We start from the raw sequence: 21,161 nt of genomic DNA on the forward strand, positions 1-21,161 counted from the left end.
AACGACATACTGCTACGCGGGCTTCAGTGGATCAATATATGCGGATTTATTGCACATAAAGGAGCAGACTTTTATCGCATGATCATAATTTAATATTAATATCCCGTTAAAAGCCTCGCGATTGTATTTAAATCAGCGTCTCTCGAGTAGTACATTGAATTAAGCCAAGTGAAAATGCGCATTTCACGCCTTCGGCGAACATAATGCACTTGCTTCGACAACTTCGAGCCTATTTCCCATCACCTTTGCCTATTCACCGTCTTAGGCATCATTGCAACATTCCGACATGGATATAATGCGAGAGAGCCACGAGAATCGCTAGAAATTTTAATGTTTCGAAAATCGATACAGCAAAAATAATTCATAGTTTACAGCGACAACAAAACTAGTTTAAGTTTTACAAAATAGTGAATTAACTCCTCAAAACTTCTTCATTCCTCGTGCAAGTCCCGTATAACTTATGCACAAGTTTCACAACTAATATCCTCTCTCCGCACGAGCAATAACAAAGTGCAACATCAAGTACAGCGCCTCCACCTCCGAAATTTAATAAAAATTCTTCCTCGACTTCCACAGGATAATCGCTCCCGACACACAGTTCTCTCGCCCGAGCTGCATCAGCTCTACTCGGTCGATAAACCTACATCGCGAATATTATGCAGGCGCGCGTCTTCTCTTATATAGCTATACACCTCCACACGTACACAGCTTATAGCTCAGGCTTCCTCTCTCGTGTGCTTAATGCGCGATAATGCGACGGCCAGCTAGACTCGCGACTATCTCGTGCATATACTTTTACTGTACACTAAAACAACGTGTGCAAGGGTTAGGCTAAATATTTCCACGTGCGAGAGTTATGGCGAAATCGGGTCGCCTATGATTAATCCTGTTTTCTTAAATTTTTATGGGCGGTTTGAAGTTTCGAGAAAGTTTTTTACCCAGCGGTGGGAAAGTTTTCGAAAAAATTAGCTAATTCGAGTCGATCGATTCCAAAGAAGAGCGTAAAAATATTGACACGTGTTCGATCGAGGCTGTATTTATTAATAAACTTTCTTATCGACGAGAGTGAAACAAGTAGCAGCTTGATATAACGCGACGTAATGGAGAAATAAACGAAGAGAAAATAATAAAGGCGCGCGGTATTACGCGATATGATAAAACGTCTTTTATACGCATTCAAAGCGATCTTCTCGGTTGAGAAGCCAGAGAGAGAGAGAGAGAGAGAGAGAGAGAGAGAGAGAGAGAGAGAGAGAGAGAGAGAGAGAGAGAGAGAGAGAGAGAGAGAGGCGGAACAAGGAAGGCGAATGATTAAAAAGGGAAAAACACCTCAAGAGCATCGGACAAAGATCGAGCGAGCGATAAAACGAGATAAAGAACTGCATCACGTGAGAGGTATTATAGGAGAACGTATGTACGTATAGTTCAATTTGTTTATATCTTCCTCGCGCTCCCACACGCGCTCGTTTATCATCCCGTTCTCTGATGGTATGATGACGGTTATACACTTGCGAAAAATTTAGCTGATGGACATCTGTCTGGATTTCAGCAGTCGGTACGATGGTTGCTTTCTTTTGTTTTTTCACGTGGAGAGGCTCGCAAGACCAACATACTTTGGTAAAGAAAGACAATGTTTACTTTGCTAGGGAGGTACCCATTAAATCATATTATTGAATTGGACAATTAAAAAAAAAATAACTGGCATCCCCCGTAATGTAAATGCTACGCATTTGCATAATAGACACGCCCACGCGTATATACTGAAATTTTGTTCTTAAAAGGGATATTATTACTTTAAGACAGAAGATTTTTATTAATTAGCGTAGCCTAGAGAAAATTGTTTCTAGAGTTGTTGTTTCTGAAGATATGTTTTTAAATAATGTTTGTTACGGTAAAAAGTTGTGTTTTGAAAATATCTATAACTTTTACATTTTTAATGAAAAACGTAAAGCCGCAAAGTTTTCTGGTAAATAATTGATTTTTTGCTGTAAAAAAACGATTTTGGGCTGTTAACTCAAGTTATAAGTATTTTCATGATTTGATGTCAATAGAAAAAAGTTGTATTTTTCAAAGATCTACAACTTTTCCATTTAACTTTGTTTTTAAAATGCTTGGATTTAAAGTTACAGCCCCAAGGTGGCCGCATTTTGTATATATGTTAGGAATCAGGCCCAAAATAGGACCGTCAGCATACTATTATGAGAGTTCTCAAAAAAATTTGAGCCCGATTGACTAAAGTCTTTCAGAGATAATCGCATCACAACAAAATTTTTATTCAAAAACACGTAAAAATCGAACAAATTGTGCCCGCATTTTAAAACGACGTAGAGGATCGGGATAAAAAAAAATAGTTTTTCAGTTTATGTGAGAGGAGACTTCTCCTAAAATGTCAGCCCGATCGATCGAAAATTTTGTGAGATATCGCATCTCACATTTTTCGCGTACGAAACTATAGGCACTTCCGTGTTGCGGTCGTGCCTAAAAACGAACAACTTACAAGATTCACGTCGAAAAATAAAGATGAATTTCGTCTCGCGTGGAAAAGCGCCACAACATCTCCCGTCGTCCACCCTCTCTCTCTCTCTCTCTCTCTCTCTCTCTCTCTCTCTCTTGATTCCTCGGTCGATCAGCAGCAGCAGCAGCAACTCGCTCACCCACACCAGCACACACTACTTACAAGTACACTCTTCTGCATAGACACAGACATACCCGTTCGCGTCCTTCTCTTCTCCTCTCCCCTATGAACTGCATGCGCAGCAGCAGCCGCTGCACTGCAGCGCCACTCTCGTCGTCGTCGAGTCGTCCCCACTCGCGCGCGCGCGCGACTGGCCGCTCAGCTGTTTCGTGTTTACTAGCAAACAAAGGAGAGCGTCGAGCGCCAGTTCAGTGCTGGACGCCGAGCGAAGCGCTGCTCGTCGCGCTCCTTTCCCTTTTTTACACGTCTCTTTCTCACCTCGCGCTGTATTCTCTCCCTCCCCTCGTCGTCGTTCTCTTATCATCCTCGACGTCATCCTCCTAGTTCTTCCCGTCGTCGCGGAACGCGGAAACGCAACAACGACGACGACGTCGTCTGCTAGAGCGTCGTCTGCTGCTGCGCGGAAAAGTGCGTGTGCTGCGAAAATACATATATACAAGTCCGTCTCAACGGCGCTGCGCGGAAAGCTCCCTGTATGTACACACGGGCCAGAGCGAGGGAGAAGGAGAGTAGCAGCAGCAGCAGCTTCACAGCAGAGCTCGATAGAAACGCGAGTTTCGCCCCGCGGAGTCGCTGCAGCAGCGTCGCGAGGTGTTTGTTGTCGTATAGCTCCTCGACGTTCTTCTTTTCCCCGGACGTCCTCCGCAGTGCGTGTTGTTGTTGTTGTTGTTGCAGTAGCTTCTGAGAATTGAGTTCGGTTTTATCCCTCCCGTGTCTTCGCGAGTGTCTACAGCGTTGTCGTCGTTGATTGATCGACGTGTTCATTGAGTCGAGCTGAAGAGGAGAGACGTATATATCGCGGAAACGCGCTGCGCAACAGCGAGCAGTGAGTATATATTGCTATACTCTGTTTTTGTGTACAGTGTGCGTTGCCTTGTGTGTATGTGCGATGAGCAACTGCGACTCGCGAAGCTGCTTATATGCGATTACGTGAATTTTTTTCGTTCGGGCGCAGGTTATAATAGTGCTGCTGTCGTCGGGTGGGTTAGGTTCGGGAGTAGGTGTTGTCAGGTTGTATAGATATATAGGTATCGACAGCGAATTTTTGGCGAGTCGAGCGTAGCATTGTCAGACTTATCGATTCACCTGTCTGTGAATTATTTTTTCATAACCTTTCTTCTCCTCAACTTTCTGCGTATTATTCTACCTCATACCAATTATAACTTTGACGTTCGTTAAGTCGCAACGAAACACAGCCATTGCATAGCAACAAAACGTTGTAAATGAAAAGTTATGCACGCGGTTGCAACGTAAAGCGACCGATTGTTATAACGAGTCTCGAGAAACTGGTTTTATACGGATTTTCGGAGTACCGCTAACGATTTGCGCTGTTGACACCTTTCTACTACGTCTTATATATATCATCGGACCGAGCGCAGTGTCCCGGTTTTTTTTTTGCTCTTCCGCAGGGTTTTCGTGGTGCGGCAAAGCGAGGGGAGAAGCGACGCGAGTCTCTTTGTGCTGCAGGGAATTTTGGTTCAGTACCTTTGTTCGGGAGGAGAAGCTTTTGGTGGTTTTTGTGTGACGTTCCGGAACGTTTTGGAATTAAAAGTTTGTTCGGAGATTTTGTATATTGCAGCACTTTATTGATTGGGATATTTGCATTAAGAAAACTGGTTTGCGTTTTTAATGGATTTTTTTAATGAACGTAGAAACGTTGTTCGATGGTGGCGAGCGACTGAATCATCGATAATCAACAATTGGTTGTATGGATATATCGATCCCACGTGTCTGAATTTGTTGTAACGTCAAAGTCAGCTGTTTATTGATTAGTAATCAATTGATTATTTTATTTATAAATTTACAAGCGCATGACACATTGTATATTCTATAAAATAAGGGAAAAAATCAATTTCCTTGCATTTTACACGTGTTACGAAAGGAAAAAGCAGTAGTTACACAGTCGCAATCCAATCGCCGATAAAGCAAACTAAGTGCATCAATCTTCGAGCATCAGAAACAAATTCCCTCGTGTCAGTTACAAATGAATCAAAGAACACAGCCCACGTCTCTTCTATATACACATATAATACATACGTATCTGTTTGCATTGTTATGAGATCCGCCGTCACACGCGCGCGCGTGTGTGTGTGTGTGTGTATAATGCGCATCAAGTTCAAGACACTTATTGTGGGAAATTACCCTCTCGCATTGGACGTGATAAGCTAATGACATTTATCAATGTAGGAAGCCGGTGACGTTATTATTGCATTTCTCATGTCTATACATAACTCGATGATAGCTCGTAAAAGTTTCATTCGGTGAAATTGCGGTCTTCGCGTTAACTCGAAAGAAATCGTAATCGCTCGCTTTATCCATCTCGTGCGTGCGTGGGCTGTTGTACGAATCACGAGATGCACATGTTATCAAGACGGGGGACGAGTCAAAGACCTGAAAAAGTGAATCGCTTGATTAGAATCCAACAAGTTAAAAGCCGAGTGTGAACTTATATTATGTTCTTCGTCGCGATTGAAAATTCATATTCAATCAGCTTTTCCAAGTATTTGAATGAATTAAAAGTCTCCGGCTTACGTAAAACTTGAGAAACTTGAGTGAGACTTGTTTTCAAAAGTAAAAGTGTTATTTTTTAGCCTCTGGAATCCAGACTACTCAGATTTGCATATTTAAACGATAAAGCCGCTATTGTATAAAAACACGCGTCGAACGTAAATTTGCTTGCCCAAGAGAGTTCATTGTCGCACGTTTATAATACAAGGAGAGAAATATGAAATGCCCATCGTTTCTCACTGCGCGACCGTAAATCACTTTCGATGAATCTTTTGCAAAACAAAGAATTTTCCCTCTTACACGCGAAAACTAAACACACCTCTCGTAATGCACATCAATATTGAAAGACCCGACGCGCAAAAGTTCAGACGGAACACAAAAAAGCATATTATGCAAATCGGCGCACACGTGCAAACACAGCTCGACAAATCCTCTTCGCGAGCGGTGATCAAAGATCACCAGCTGAAAAACTACTCGGAGTCGTAAACTCATCTCTCTCTGTCTCTCTCTCTCTCTCTCTCTCTCTGTCTCTCTCTCTCTCTCTCTCTCTCTCTCTCTCTCTCGCGGCCGGTGATGGAAATATAGGGCTCGCGGCAGCAGCAGCGGACGTTCTCGCGATATCCCGAGGCCCTGACCCGATTCTCTCGTTGAGAAACTCTCGCGCTCTTTCTCTCTCTCTCTCTCTCTCTCTCTCTCTCTCTCTCTCTCTCTCTCTGTGCTCCATTTTGCCCTCCGCGATGAGTATAAATACCTATATAGATGCGATGTGCGACTAGGTATATTAGGTACTAGAGGCAGATAACGCGCAGGAGAGTTTAATTTTGGAGGCACGTGCGCGCGCGCAGCGAGCGATGGGGTTTTGGGATGTGGATCAGGGTTAAAGTGCCTGAGCTTTGTAGATCATTGGGTTAGGAAGCTTTTTTTGCTTTTATTATGGCATATAATTCAATTTTATAGCTTTTTGATCTTTGGTGTGGTGGATAGAAGAAATTGAAGCTCTTGGACGATAAAGCAAGCGTTCTTTTAGGCCAGATTAGAGAAACTTGTTTGAAGCCTTTGAATTTTATTGTTTTGTTTATATTTGGGGGTTTATAGTCCTTTGCACGTTTTAAAAGTCTTGATATTTACGAGTTTATTTATAAGAAGTATATTACTATACCGGTGACAAAGCCAACTATTCGAACAACAAAAAAACCCAATCTAGGCTTGAATTTAGCACACACACTACTAACGACTCAATTATTCAATCCCCGAATTTTTTAGCCGCAGCGAACACGAGACGCATCGCGCGCGAACGTACAAAAGTGCGAAGCCCGTGTCTCTCTCTCCCTCTCGGAAGTTTCAAGTTAGGTGATCTTGGCTCGGTCGCTTTGAGGTTACTCCCGATTTTACGTAATGAGCGATAATGAACAGCCGCCGCATTTCATTGCGGCTCGACTAGTCGCGCCGATGCCAGAAGCGAAGAAAAGAAAGTTGTCTTGCGATAGTCGGTGACGCAAAGCTTCGTCTAATCCTTTTATTTTTCAAATTTAACTTACGCGATTTTTTCGCACCTTTCACGATGGAAAATACTAATTATTTACGATTCGGTGCAAACATGGGAGCGTCGCGAAAGTTTAACGATTTGTCGAAAAAACGATCGCGAGTCCGTGTATAGACACAGCAGCTGATTTTTCGTCGTTACGTAAGCGTACTTAGCACCGTTAGAACGCTCTCGCATTGTCGCTCGAATAATGCGCGCCGTTTTTTAATTCGTCTTTCCGGCTTGCCGAGCAAACAGCTGGATGTATGTGTGCACGCGGCTGCATTTTAAAATGTGTGCTGGAGAGACTTGAAAAGGCATTATGCTGTGTGCTCTTTTGTGTGTTGGGATACGTATATCTCTTGCTTGTGCATTGATTTTGTTCAAGAGCATAATTTTTGGTTTTCGTGAATATTATTATCGGGTATTTTTAAATTGGTTACTTATAGAATAGAAGGATGTTTTTAAAAAGCGAAAGTTAAATTATTAATTAGAGCTCGCCATGACTGGGTGAAAAGTCAGTTTCGAAAATTAATTAATGGTCGGCGGCTTCGTTGCGACCAGAAAAAAGCCAAATAATCACGAATGGCGAAAAAAAGTAATACACCGTATTTCGTTATGTAGCGATTCTGCTATTATGAATTACGCAATGTATACTTATGCAAGAAGAAAATATTTACTTTGGATTACGGAGTGTGCGCCAGCATAATAATGCATTATTCCGAGAAGGATATTTTAATGTTATTACTATCGTGAGTTTGTACATGTCACTTGCAAAAAAGTATCACAATGTGTTTTTTTTTTGTACAAGTCTTTTAAAATCTTCAGCTTTAACGTCGCGTATGGATTCTCAATATTCATGAGCATTCTTGTGGAAATCATGTTTGTAAACTTCAAGTAACTGCGTATCTTCGCATCGGAATTAGTTTTTCGATCGCGCAACGCTACTTCTAAGTGGTCGTGCAAAGTAAATTCCTCCGAAAAAGATCGCTCAAACAAATCACCGATCGAGAAAAAAATGTCACATCCCATTAGCGCTAGTGACAAAGAGGGACAAAACACCATCGCCAGGGCTTTTCGTGTACTCTCACAATGTTTACGCACGCGACAAAGTCTCTTGTTTGGGTTCGTTAAACCCGGCGCGTCATTTTTTCGTCGCCGTCTCTGATTTTACGAGACTTTCGAAAGATTCCCCCTCTTGACTATACTGTTGTTCACTACCGTATGGCTCCTATACTTGATACCCGCACGCACAGGTGGGAATGGCATTATACGTATCAGATCGGCTTAGCCTTTCTTCTGTATTAGTTGGGTAGGTCGGTGATGCGGCTGCCTTTTTTTCGAGAACATTTTTTGTAGGATTTTTTTCCTGTATTTTAAAATCAAACTTTTAAAAACGTGACTTTTTTAACGAAATCGAGATATAACTGATATACTAGAAATTGATACGTAGTTAGGGGAAATGCAGTTACCGATGTAGGTTGGATAAATTGTTATTAAGAAGTTGTTAATGTCGTGCTAACGAACCACGATTTCCCGTAACCACTGCACGTTCAATATAATACTGCAGATAGCATTTATTGGCACAACACAGACGACCAAGACCCTCATTATCCAGGACTATCATTAGAACTATTGTTAATGTCGTAATCCTCAAATCTAATTATAGATGTTCATGAATGGATAGGCCTCCACTGGTTGCCCAATCAATCTATTTATGTCTTGAGATTACTACCTGAGTAATTACTAATTCTGAGAAAAAAAAAATGAGGATAAACCTTTATTTTTCAATGCCATTTTACTTTATTTTGAAATAATTCCAAATTAAGTTACACCTTGAAGACTGCAATTGCATCTCGTAGTTAATAGTTGCAGTCAACAAAAGTGCACAATCTTATCACTACACTCGCAATCATAAAATAAGCACCTTTATCTTGACAAGCTAACTTTTCCACTCCAACTAAAACAAAGAACCCATTTCGCTAAAAAAATATAAGACAAATATATTCCTCTTCACCATAAACAATCGCCAGACCACATCACAACAACATCACGTGCTTAGAGCGCATAAAATCGTCGACCGTGACAGCCTCTCTACACCTTTTTTGCGTCCTGACTCGCACTTTTTTTCAACCTTTCGCCAAACACCCGTATATTGTTCAACATTCGTCCGGGTAAAAAGTGCTCGATTCAACGCCTTAGGAGTCGCGCACGCGATGCGTCGCATGTAGGTTGAAAGTAATGACGGCGCGGCGCGAAATTAAAGTCAATTTGTTGCTGTCTTGGACTTTCTTCTTCTGGAAAGAGATTGAAAAGTTCAGTAGCTGGAAGAGTTTCGACGTTGAGTGAAATGTACAAACGACATTTCTTGCGCGTTGTTTCGATATGTTTCGCGGGGATATCTGCGCAGCTTGTGTGTACAGTGACGTATTGGCAAATAGTTTTGCTTGATGAATGTGCGCTTTTGGTGTTTTGTTTTTTAACGCGGAAAGATTCTTTAAAACTGATTACATACATATAATAGAAAGCTGCTAAAGATTATACCTGTAGTGCACGAATTTTATTGGAAAACTGTAATAAAGCGAGATTTATGTCGGCTGCTTATCTCAAAATGAAAACAAAGTATAGGTAAGTTTTTAGTGTGCAGGTACATCGTAAACTGATTAATAAATCACTTTCGGTATTGTTTAATGTACGTCGTTAAAAGAACACAGGTCAAGGGGGATCAAGCTATAAAATTTAATCATATATTTATGAAGTTAATTAAATATTAATTTATGCTTCAATCCCGGTAAACATAAATACACACAAACAAAATAAAAAATCAATAACAGCAATATTGATTTGTTTCCGAATTCATGCCCTCAAACGCGTCAATCCCACGCCAAACGATAACCATCTGCCCGATAAAAACCATATATCCTGCTACATTTCATTTCTCAACCGATTAACCCCAAAACTAAAATTCACGAGCTCCGCATAATCCCGAAATCCCATCCTCGGAATCTCTTCGAACTGCTTTCAGCAGATAAAACGATCTATCTATATATAACACGTACTGCGTACACCAGATAGAAAAGAGAGACGAAGCGCATACGCACACGTGCCTCTGGCCGCTAATTGGGTTCGACGTCGCGACTGAATAACATAAAATTGTGAGTACGGAAAACGCATTGGCTGTACGAGACGTATATAATAGAAAAAGAGAAAGAGTCTTATTGTACCGTAATTCTCTTGGTGATATGAAAATTTCGATTCGAGGGTTCGGATTGAAGTAGATGAAGTTGAGAAATTATTTACAAAAGCTATATTTGTAGGCTCAGCACGTAATACGTCGTTAGTAAGTGTTTAATTCGAGAAGTGCACTCATAGCTTTGAATCAGCTGTCCTTGAACTATAGCTGTACAGGTATATGTAAACTGTATTATGACGCTCTAGGGTATAGCAACAATTTAATCGGCTGCGTCAACGGGGAATTGGCATATTAAATGATGCATCGGTTCGTTTTTCTTCCATTGACGACGGAAAATTTTTTCCGATTCATAAAAAATATTAATATAGCTGTGGAAGAAGAGAACGTAACGATTGTTAAAGTTACTTCAGAATACATTTTCCGCAATTGCAATTTTTTATATAATATCCCCATTTCTCACGACGAATTTGTAATTTATATACAGCGTATATATAGGTTTTCATTTTACAATCTCGCACTAAAACGAAAACTATTCTCCAATACCAGTGGATTATATTACCCATAGAATCTTCGAAGCGATATTATTATTGAACGTGTTCTCTCAGTAAAAAAAAAATAATATTGAAAATAGAATCGTAGACTGGATACCGACAAAGAAAAAAACGAGGCTCTGTACACTATATTGTTCCAATAGAGACTAAGATTTCACTCACTCACTATTTTACGAGCAGAATGTTTAATGGAGATTTCACTTCCCATAAATAATCGAAGCCATACCGGCTCATTCATTCGCGGCGTAATGCAGTGCGATGACAATGGCACAGAAAGCTGCAGTTTTGCACTCGATAAGTGCACGTATTGTTTGTTGTTTCCTACACAAGCGTCGCCGAAGAGTTATAATACGTTTATCAATAAATTATGAAAGCTCACGCACACGCACATAGAGACAGATACGTATATAATGAATAGCTCAATGTGTGAATACAACAAGGGATAAAAGCCGATGACGCGTGAAAGAAATTGGTTCGCAATCATCTCCGCAATAAAACAATGACGAGAAGCAATTCGTAATTTTAATTGCGCACTTATAACTGATTATTCAACGCGCTCGTGTGTACGCTTCGATTAATCTTATTACACAATAATGAAAAATGGAATCGTCCGCGCTAGCGGCGCTTTAAAATTCGGCTAATCCGTGCATTTAGAGAACATGGAAATTCAGTGGTTTATAGTGCGTCTAGATGGTATAGAATTTCAAATAAACGCGGCGTGCAGCAGTAGCGCAACGAATTCGAAAGGGAGAGGTGAACGCGATCTATGTGTATACTATATCGTGCGGTGAGCCGATGGAAGAGAAAGAGACGGACATATATGTCGGAAGGAAAGAGTCGTGTGTGTGCACACGGTCTATCGGGCGTTAGATTGAAAATTATACGTTTATGAATATCTTTTTTTCGGTATAGTGACTATATGAGATAAATTCGTAAAAATGGATTTTCAATGGTTATCAATGAAGTGTATTAAAACGAATCTACATCGATTCCATTACGACGCAATGAATCAGTTATTGAAACAAAACTAAAAGACACAAGGGACGTTGAGAATTCAATTGATTACTCACTACAACTCGACAATTAGCCCATTCATAATTCGCTTGTCATTCATTTCTATGCAAGAAACAAGCGTGCGTAGAATCAAACTAGGGTCAAAAAGCGGTACCCGCTATTTATAAGAGCAGATGACAATCGACTCGTGGAAAAAAGTGCGTAAAAAGGCGCGACAGCTAGAGAGAGAGAGAGAGAGAGAGAGAGAGAGAGAGAGAGAGAGAGAGAGAGAGAGAGAGAGAGAGAGAGAGAGAGAGAGAGAGAGAGAGAGAGAGAGAGAGAGAGAGAGAGAGAGAGAGAGAGAGAGAGAGAGAAGAGAGAGAGAGAGAGAGAGAGAGAGAGAGAGAGAGAAGAGAGAGAGAGAGAGAGAGAGAGAGAGAGAGAGAGAGAGAGAGAGAAGAGAGAGAGAGAGAGAGAGGAGAGAGAGAGAGAGAGAGAGAGAGAGAGAGAGAGAGAGAGAGAGAGAGAGAGAGAGAGAGAAGAGAGAGAAGAGAGAGAGAGAGAGAGAGAGAGAAGAGAGAGAGAGAGAGAGAGAGAAGAGAGAGAGAGAGAGAGAGAGAGAGAGAAGAGAGAGAGAGAGAGAGAGAGAGAGAGAGAGAGAGAGAGAGAGAGAGAGAGAGAGAGAGAGAGAGAGAGAGAGAGAGAGAGAGAGAGAGAGAGAGAGAGAGAGAGAGAGAGAGAGAGAGAGAGAGAGAGAGAGAGAAGAGAGAGAGAGAGAGAGAGGAGAGAGAGAGAGAGAGAGAAGAGAGAGAGAGAGAGAGAGAGAGAGAGAGAGAGAGAGAGAGAGAGAGAGAGAGAGAGAGAGAGACGGCGTCACGGCTTTCTCACATGTCGATGATCGCCGCCGATGCGAGACCGAACACTGCACTTACACGCACGCCAAGTAAAACGATCTCTCGCGCGAACAAAGAGAACGAGAGTGGCTTAGCGTGACGCACACGGGAAAGAGGTGCGTTTGCGCGGGGCTTGTAAACGCGTTTTTCTTCCTTCACATTTTTTGACGAATCGCGAGCGAGGAGATAAGATTGTTTTATATGGGCTACGCGCGATTATATGGATATGTCGATTGGGGAAGGAGTATACGAGGCTTCATGGGTATAATGGGATGAATCATCCAGGTGCAGTTTGGCAAGTGGGTTGAGCGCAGAAAAGGAGGAGGATAAATGTGGCTGATTTGCATGAATTCCCGGCGATGCGTTTGCGTCTTTTGTGGAAAATTTGAATATGGATATGCTTCTTGGCTCGTAAAAATTCGAGAAGGATCTGCGCATGATTCTTTTATAAATTTAAGAAACAAACGCTTCACCCATATAATATTCTGTGCTAGGATGAATTCAAAAACAAAAACAATTCAGTCCGCTTGAATTTCTCCCAAACAATCCGAATCAATCGCAGCGATGTAAAACAGTTCATTGCACCTATACCAATATAAGTACATCATCGTGCGCGAAGCTGAAAAAAGAACGTATCCCTGGTAGAAAATTAACGAGTGAAAACCGTTAAAAAGTTAAGTTTAGTTGACCATTATTATCAAATTTGAATGTAAAAAAATAAAGCAAAATATTGCTAATATTTTAGTGGTGCGTGTCTATTATACCAACACAGTATTATTTTTAAGTTAAAAATTGTTTTTCCTTTTTTCTTGCATAAAAACGTTTGCATGTTTTATTACAAATATTTGGATTTTTCACGATTGCAAGATATTTTTCTATAATTTCTGGATTGTAACAGTCATTGGACAAATTTCAAGCAAATGTTCTGTTTTATCTTGAGTTAATGTGTATATCTATGCATTTATAATGTTTAAACTCTTATTTATTTAATTTGTTAACCACAACTTAGCTAAGTAGCCCAAAACTTAGCTTATTAACCGTTAACGTTTCTACCAGGGATATGCTTCGTATCAATCGACGCAGACCGCACCTATACGTGTACAACGTACAGACTGTGCAAAATTTTCCATTTCACTCTGTCAGAAAATCCCGAGGCGTATATACATCGTTTTCTCTCTTTCGCCGCCGCCAGTTGCACCGGCCAAGGCCGTCGCGCCCACTCGAATAATCGGCCGGTGCGTCGACGACGTTGCGTCGTCGCCGCTGCTTGTGCGGCATTGTTTTCCACGATGAAATTGAAAAAGAGGAATAATGAGGCTTTGCTGGGGAATGGCTCTGTTTTAAGAGTGTTATGGGTTATTTATGGGTATTTATTGTACGATGCTTGGAAGACGTTATTGATATCATGATTGGGGGTATAGCTGCATTACGTCGTTAATTAATTTCATTTTGTGGGTATGATGAGGCGCAAATAGCTTACGTTAATCGTTTTGAACTAAACTATAATATTTTCAATGTATAAAATGATTATAACGAATTATTTTTCTCTATGTTTCAGGTAAGTTTCAAACCTTCTTGCAATTGTCAAAAACCTCCCAGATACCACAGTAAGTCCATCTTAAAAACACGTACAAGCGACTTTCATCCAATACACTCGATCTTTTCCACCTAACAATCCGAAAACAAAGCCACGTGCAAACCTAAACAACACGAGCAATCGCAAAATCATATCACGTCCCGTGCACAGAGCTACAATCTCCCGTATACATAGAGTCTCGAGCTACCCATAGATTACACACCAGCGGCCGCCGTTGCGCACAAAGGTGAAGCGCTGACCCTGTGCTCGCGTGCCGTTGCAAGCAGCAGCAGTGTACTACGTGATATACACGAACATGTGCAGCTATAGCGGAGGGTCCGAGAGCGGCTTGGTTTCCTCGTCCTTCGACCTCGCGACGCGACTGTAAGCCGTTCACTCCGACGCTGCTGTATATACTCGCCGCGGCTTATTATTCTGAAAATTCCGACGTAGAGAGATAGAGGGTCTAGATTAAAGTTTGGAAAGATTTGATTGATTCTTGCGTGCCGGAGAAATTTTTCGATAATTGCTTTTTAATGAGACGGACGATTATAAACCGCGTGTCCTAATTTCGCGTGAGATGATATTTTAACGGCTATTATATAGAATGTATCTACTGCGTCAGGGATCGTTTTGGTGGTAACGATTTCATAAGCCCATTATACGAGGTATATATTAATGAGGTGTACATATAGAACGCTCGATATTGGGAAATCGAAATGACGCAATTATTAATTTTCGGTTGCGCGTGCGCGAAATTTCTTGGCGTTATAGGCGGACGCAAACAATTCGCGTTTGTCTCTATTCGTAGAACTATATTCACGCTCGGCAGCGAGTTAATCTTCCTCGAACGAATATGCGAAACAGATGTACGAAAATCTAAATGCAGACCCTGTAGCTATACGCGTATAGGTATAATGTGTATACCGGTTGCGCTTTTGCTTCGATGCGGCTTAGCGAACGAGAACGAGAACGTGTGATCGTTATGCGCGGTGTAACTCGACTGTCGGAATAAAGGTTACTGTTAAAATACGCGCGAATTAACGAGATGCAGATTATGATCTCTGGAATCGCGTTATACAAAGTATTGTTGAATGAATGACTTATACTTCCTTTTGCAGCGTCGCGACTTCTTTTTCTTTTCAAGTCTCGAGAGTAAGAGTTGAAATGAAAAATAAATACGTTGTACGCCACAAGAGGACGCGGTGCTTTCTAATAAAAAAGGAACATTTTTATGCACAACACAAAAGAATATAATATACAGCTGCGGAAATTAGTATAATGGGTACCGAGTGCGCGCAGAAATAGAAACTGGCTTGTATAAATGACAATGACGAGGAAAAAGGAAGAGTACCACGCGTTAATTTTTACTTTATACGCTTTTAAAAGCTAATTCCGCAAATCCGATCGGAAGAAAAAAGTTCTGGACATACAGACACCCGCTCCCGAAATCTAGATCACCGAGCTGCGCCGCACCAGTAGCGGAATCCCAGAAATCAAAAGCAAACACACAAGCGCGTGGCACAGATTACGGGCTCGAGTGAAAAGCATTCTCGACGCACGTGCAATTCTACTCCACCCGTGTGTTCGCAGGCGCATCGGTATAAGCATCGTCTTTCGCAACAGCCGACCACCGGCTCTTCTAACTCTCTCACACGCGTTATATATTTAGCGGCGATGTGGAGCGACGCGACGAGCTCGGCCTCCGAAAGCCACTTTTATAACGCGATCGACGAAAGTGCCGGGATCGAATGACGAAAGTGTGATGAGCTCGAGAGACGGTGACTTTTATCTTACACTGAGAGAACTATATATTAAAATTTACTACATATGTAGGAAAAATTACTATATTAGATAGTAACGGCAGGTCATACTCGCTCCATGACGATTTTTACTATATTCATAGTAAAAATTGTTAGACTTATATTAAAATTTGTTACGTGTTTACTAGAAATTACTACATTATATAGTAACAATTATTTTAAGAATTTCTCCGTGTGCCAGAATTTGAGGTTATAAAGTTGATTTATGGAGTAATCAGAGACCAACATCTATAATTTTTTGTTTATCTGGTATTATTAAGTGATAAAATATCATTCGCTGCTATTATTTATTAGTTTTGGTCAATTTATTATTAATATTAACAATGAGTAAATGTGATTAATATATCAGATTTGAAATAAGTACATAACAGTACTGTTTGGTTAAGTGGTCAGCGCGCTCGACTCCCATACCAGAGGTCCAGGTTCGATTCCCATCTCCGCAAAAAATTTCTTTCTTTCATTAATTTCTTTCACTTAACAACATTAAATATCAATAATAATAATAATAATATTCTAATAAGCGCGTAAAATTGGCCAGCAAACAAAAAAATTAAATTTAAAAAAATTTCATTTCAGTATAGAAATTACTATCTGAGATAGTAAATTTTAACACAAAGCAAGTATAACCATCCGTTACTATATAATATAGTAATTTTTCCTGCATATGTAGTAAATTTTAATATCTAGTTTTCTCAGTGTAGCTGAGTATGCGACGAGTCTAGGATAAGTTTGTTGCGAATGTAAAACGATTAAATAACATATCTTGGATATACTTAATCTTCACCTATATCTCGTCGATGAAAGATCGTTTTGCAGTCAGTTACGTTCTGCGCCTTTCTTCTCAGGCTATTTTTACATTCCGTCAACACCTCGACTCGACTGTGCTTTTAACATACATAAATACTCGCCAGGCTAAATTAGCTTCGTGCCTGGTGATTACAACTTTGATGCATTATTTCATTTAATATAATATCAATACAAATTACACGTCAAATTCAATCGATTTTTATGCACACACGCGTATTCGCTCTCGGCTGAGCAACCACAACGTACAATCGATCAATCACGCGCCGAGAGTGCAAAATACAAGCATCGATACCTGGGGATCAAAGATCAAGTATTTTCGCTTTCTATGCTCTTCAAAAAATATTTAATCATCGTGTCAAACTGACCTTCGATATTATTACACTATGGCTTCAAACGCATACATTCATATCGATCGTCGACTGAGACAGAGGCGAGTCGCACTGCTGACGATTTAGAAACGATCCGCGATATGATTTCAAGTACTTGCGGTCGAGCCAAAAGAAAGATGAGAAAGAGGAGAAATCTCCCTGGGATCTATATAGCTACGCGGTGTAGAGCAGTGAAAGACGACGGCTTTGGAAAAATCTTATCTTTTTGTCGGTTAGCTCTCGCGACAAGCTCGACGTTGAGCAACTTTGAACTCGGCCGTTGTTTCTTTGTGCGGCTGCGCCTTTTTGTCAATGGACTTCTTGCCGGGAGTGAATGGCGATGATTCAACGTTAATTTGCCGTTTGAATTGTTTATTATTCGAGCTCGGACAATCATGGGAAGTATCTCGGCTCGGATATTCCGCTCCGTTGATATTTCAGCTGCTGTGTAAAAAGGATAGTCGGGAATGTAGGATAAGTAGTGCGCAGTGAAAGTAAATTCGTTTATTGTAAAGTTTCCACGGAAATTGGCGATTACGCTAAGTGATATTAATGAGGCTCGCGGCGGTGAAAAATCCGAGCAGTCTTCGAGCATAATTCGCCAGTTATTCGAAGCCAGACTCTCTCCGATAAGATTATTTACCGATAGCACCTGTGATTCATGAAATACATTTCGAATCAGCGAAAATAAATTACAAGCGAAACAAATTTTCGAATCACGAACATATAATATTACTCGCGAACGAACAATTTTTCGCGCTTCGAAAAATAAAAAGTCTCGGGTACATCCTCCATACAAAACTTTACGTTCGACAAAAGGCACTGTTCGGGTCTCTACGATTATATCGTCAATGAAAGATCGAGAGAGCGCAGCGAGGCAAACGATCGTTAAAAATCCTCCGTCGGCGGAAAAAGGATCATTATTTCGCGTTATTACGAGGATCTTTTTTGCACCGACGAGGAGAGAGAAATTTCCCCGGTGCTCCGCTGGCTGATGTGGAGAGGAAAACGCTCGTATAATGCAAAGCCCGGAGGCCTATACTGTACTGCAGCTCTCGACGTTATTAATTTTGTTGTTGCTCCGTACAAATCAAGACTAGCTGTAGAAGAGTAGATTTATGGGCTGATTGTGATGGTATAGGAGGAAGCCGTTTTTGCGGAAGTTCTCCGATTGATAATGTACGTTAGAAAATACACGCAGAGGGTATAATCTCATTATCTTTTGTTTCAAAAATATATTTCACCTAATTTACAGCCGATTATCGCGTCTGCCGTCTCGCCTAACCGATAATTTCCTGTGCCGCGAGTCCATTTCACCTGCATGCGAGCGTATAAATAAAAATAACCTCCGCTGAATCCATGTAAATTCAGCGTAGAAAAAAAAGAAGGCACAGCGTATATAGCGAGCTACGCTACAAATCACCCTATTTCCGCTGTAGCTCAGTCCAAAAGAGGAGAACGAGCCGCGGCGTATACAAGTCCCATCTGTTCGTGCAAAAAACACGTGATCCGCGCTGCACCTGCACTAGACGCAAACGAGACCCGATCCAGTGCGGCAAATGTATGCGCGCGTGTGTGTGTGTGTGTGTGTGTGTGTGAGTGTATAGGAGCCGAGAGCAACAAAACGCGGTGGCAATGCGCGCGCGCGTGACGCAACTCGAGCGTGAAATTCGAAAGGACTTTTCCCATTTTATCACTCGCGTTAGAGCTGGCCTCGTTGTTGGGAGATCTCGTGGAGGCTATGGACTTAATACTGTTCAAAATGCAGGAAAAATTCCAATTAAGACGTTAACGTCGATGGTATGATGAGGTGGGTGGGAAGAAAGCGAGAGGGTCGATTTTAAACGAGTTTTATCAAAGCTTTTTGAAGCACCTCGAGCAAGAATATAAATACATAAGTGTATATAAAACCGAGAAATATAAGTGTATGTACTCGATTTAGAGCAGCGATATTACGAGAATTTCAATGGCTGCAAGAGAGATGTAAAGGTGGTTTTACGTCCGTGTACGCAGACGAACAATATATACATGTATACACTCGCATGCTCAGTCATTGAAACGTTCACTTTTACTATATTCATAGTCTCTCTCTCCCTCGCTTTGGAAAACGCTATATTTTACACGGACATTAAAAATACACAAGTAGTTTTCATCGAATGTATAATTTAGATATTTTAATTTTGCGCAATTCATTTTTCATTATACATGAATAATGGTAACTCGTGTGTGCTTCGAGAGATTTTGCTTAATTATTGCGAAATGATAGTGAAATTTTTCATACATAAAGCGGCGTTCGCATTAGAATTCACTTTCAAATTCACGACTCTAATCAATTTCGTCCGTCCGACGAATGAAGCCGTTGAGGTATGACCGAGAGATCCAATCATGTTTATGGGCGAAAGTCTTAAATCTGATTTTTAGAACGAATGAGAAATACATCGCGCAATGAAAAGCTACTCTCCTCTGTCGCATCCGAACTTTTTTTAAGCTCATCGTTGTGTAACTACGCGTCGTTGAAATCATCCGCGATTCCTGAAATCGAAAAGCCGATCGTCAGCTCTTCTGATGACGCGTCTATAACCCAATTGAGGACTGATTCTCTTTAGCTTTGCAGTGCTGGGCAGAAATAATCCGATTAACGAGGCGCTTCGGCAGTATCGCATCTGGATTTAAAAGAGAGATTGAGCACACCTTCGAACCCTTTGGCGTATAATAAATTGCACACGTGTCTTGCTAATCTCGTACATTATCTACCATACCGAGCGAGACATTTCCGCGTCCGATCGAAGTGAATTGCTCCGGACAGGTTCTGCTTGTCGGCTCGGGGCGAGTTGTGCAGCGGGGACGTGAACATTTTTCATTATTTTTGTAAAACGGCGGGTATATTATAAAAATAGTCGGAACCACTGACCTAAAAATCGCTCGACATAACCTCAGCCGTCAATCGGGTCACCGAGGGCCTCTTCAACTAAAGTAAACAAACCAACTCATAACTCTCTTATTACAAATCTCTCTGCAGCTCCTCTTCATCTATATATAAACAAGCCTGTGTACATTTCCCTTAACCCATCCCATCTCTCTCTGGCTAGAAAAAAAAAAATACGACGTAACACACAGCTCGCTCGCTGGCTCCAAAATATTTCTCGCGCAATTGGATTCTAGGTCAGCCCCGGTATATAGCATATCTCGGCTCCGGTTCCATCTCTCTCTCCCTCTGTACTATATGTGTGTCTCTGGCGCAGGGTCAAGGCCGCGCGATTTTCTGGATTTAGCTGCTGCCGTACCTCTGGTCCCATTAATTAAGCCCCCGTTCCGACATCGTGTATCGCACAGCTCTCTGCTAGTGTTTCGAGAGATGAGATTCGATACGCCCGGCTCTCTCGATTGGATTTTCGGATATGCGGGCGGTGCCGAGCTCGATGGGTCGCTGCTTTTATTTCTGGTCCCTCTCGCGCGAGGAGCAGTTACGCAAAAGTTAAATAGCTCGACGAATGCGATCCGCTTCACTCGTAAATTAGATCGAGTTGATGGTATATGAAACTACTTTTTGATTAATTTTCCGATATTTCAGCGATTGTTCCGTAGCTCAAGGTTTCCAGTATATGCGTGCATTTTAATTAAACAGGATATTACGAGCAATTGCAGCCAGCGTATCGCTTTCTCACAGTGCATTAACATGAGAATGATCCGAAGCGCAATTATTTATAGCGAACTGTCTGCTTTCGATAAAAACAAAAGCAAATATACACTCGCGCGTGCGCGTACTTTCTTCGGAGCGGACGAGAAAAATCGTCATCCTTATAATCGTCCGTTTATACTCGTTCGTTTACCCCGAGCCTCTGTGTCATTACTCTTTTTCTCGGCGTTTCCCGTATGGGAATACCGAAGAAAGAAACGACTTTATTGCTTCGTATACCTCTGAGACTACAGCCGCGACGAGATCTTCATTGCTACTTACCGATTTCTCGCTAAATGTCCCCAGAATATCGGTTCAAAAAATAGGAACACAATGCATGATCATACTTCCCTTGAACACGAACAAGAAAGTCAAATCTCACCTTTCCCATATCAAACTCACCACATCAGAGTCCAAAAAAAAGACAACAATCCGAACACGCGGCTCCATTCTCCTTTTCACAAAACGCTCTCCTAGACGCGCGTGTATACACGAGGGACGATGCGACTTTCGCGGCAGCGGCAGCAGCTCGGCTAGAGAGAAAGTTAATTTCGCATGG

At 41.3% G+C, this 21,161-nt stretch overlaps 1 protein-coding gene across 3 annotated transcripts in view; it reads left to right on the forward strand.

Annotated features, from left to right (window-relative positions):
* LOC100118478 (tubulin-specific chaperone cofactor E-like protein) overlaps positions 1-21,161 on the forward strand; it is a 32,564-nt gene that overhangs the window by 1,000 nt on the left and 10,403 nt on the right. The window contains exon 1 of one of the 3 annotated variants that reach the window (XM_031928733.2): positions 2,790-3,518. The exons of the other annotated variants lie outside the window; for them this stretch is intronic. The gene's annotated coding sequence lies outside the window, so the exon portion shown is untranslated. Of the gene's footprint in view, positions 1-2,789; positions 3,519-21,161 lie in introns of those variants that run through there. 3 annotated transcript variants of the gene reach the window in all.

Source organism: Nasonia vitripennis, chromosome 4, assembly GCF_009193385.2.
Source record: "Nasonia vitripennis strain AsymCx chromosome 4, Nvit_psr_1.1, whole genome shotgun sequence".
NCBI classification, from domain to species: Eukaryota; Metazoa; Arthropoda; class Insecta; order Hymenoptera; family Pteromalidae; genus Nasonia; species Nasonia vitripennis.